Here is a 981-nt window from a genome sequence, read left to right on the forward strand (position 1 = left end):
TGTGTGTGTGTGGCGTCGAGGTGATCGCTGGCTTCCTGTTCGTGCGCTGGTTGAGCAAGCGTGTGGCGGAGCGAGTGGTGCTGGCCGTCGGCCTCATCCTCTGCAATATCTCCTGTGTCTGGTGCCTGATCTTCCTGGCCAATCCTCAGGGTAAGACGAATACACAGAACTGTGGATGTTGTGGTCATAAGCTCTAAAATCCCTCACGGCTCACAAATGTTTTTTTGGTTCAGGTTGATTTGCGTGGCAGCTGGCGGAATTCATCATTGGTGTTTTCCTTCAGGTCCTGGGTCTTCCTTTTGTGGCAGTCGCCCAGGTGTCTCTCTTCTCAAAAATTACATCAGAGAAGACGCAAGGTTAGTCCTAAGAACATAGTAGCTGCTTACCAAGTGCCTCGAAACAAGTCGGAACACTTGAGGCACGTTCACATTTACCATTCTTCCGCGTCTTTTTTCAGGGGGCAAAATTTAGTCAATGAAAATCCAAGCGAATTGTAACGAATTCGCCATGCAAATTTCGCAATGGGTTCAACGGGTTGGTCACATGGATGTGCCCACAAAATTTTGCTAATCTGAATAAAACATTTAAAAGTGACCTAATACCTCAAAATACTGACTTTTCTCTCAGAATTGTGATATATCTCACAATTCTGACTTTTTCTGACAATTAATTTTTTCTCGCAATCCTGACTTTTTCTTGCAATTGCAAGTTTATATCTTGAAATTATGACTTTTTCTGACAATTCACTTTCTTTCTTGCAATTCTTTTTTCTCACAATTTTCTCATTTTTTTATCATAGACTTCTTTTCACGCCATTCTGACTTTTTTCTCGCAATTCTTTTTTCTCACAATTCTGCTATGTTCTCAAAGTTCAGGCTTTTTTTTTTCGCAATTATGACATTTTTCTGACAATTCACTTTTTCCTCGCAATTCTGACTTTTTTTCTTGCAATTATTTTCTCTCACAATTCTATTTTCTCAA

The sequence above is a fragment of the Sinocyclocheilus grahami genome, unplaced genomic scaffold, assembly GCF_001515645.1.
Source record: "Sinocyclocheilus grahami isolate Dianchi unplaced genomic scaffold, SAMN03320097.WGS_v1.1 scaffold16609.1, whole genome shotgun sequence".
In the NCBI taxonomy this organism is placed as follows: Eukaryota; Metazoa; Chordata; class Actinopteri; order Cypriniformes; family Cyprinidae; genus Sinocyclocheilus; species Sinocyclocheilus grahami.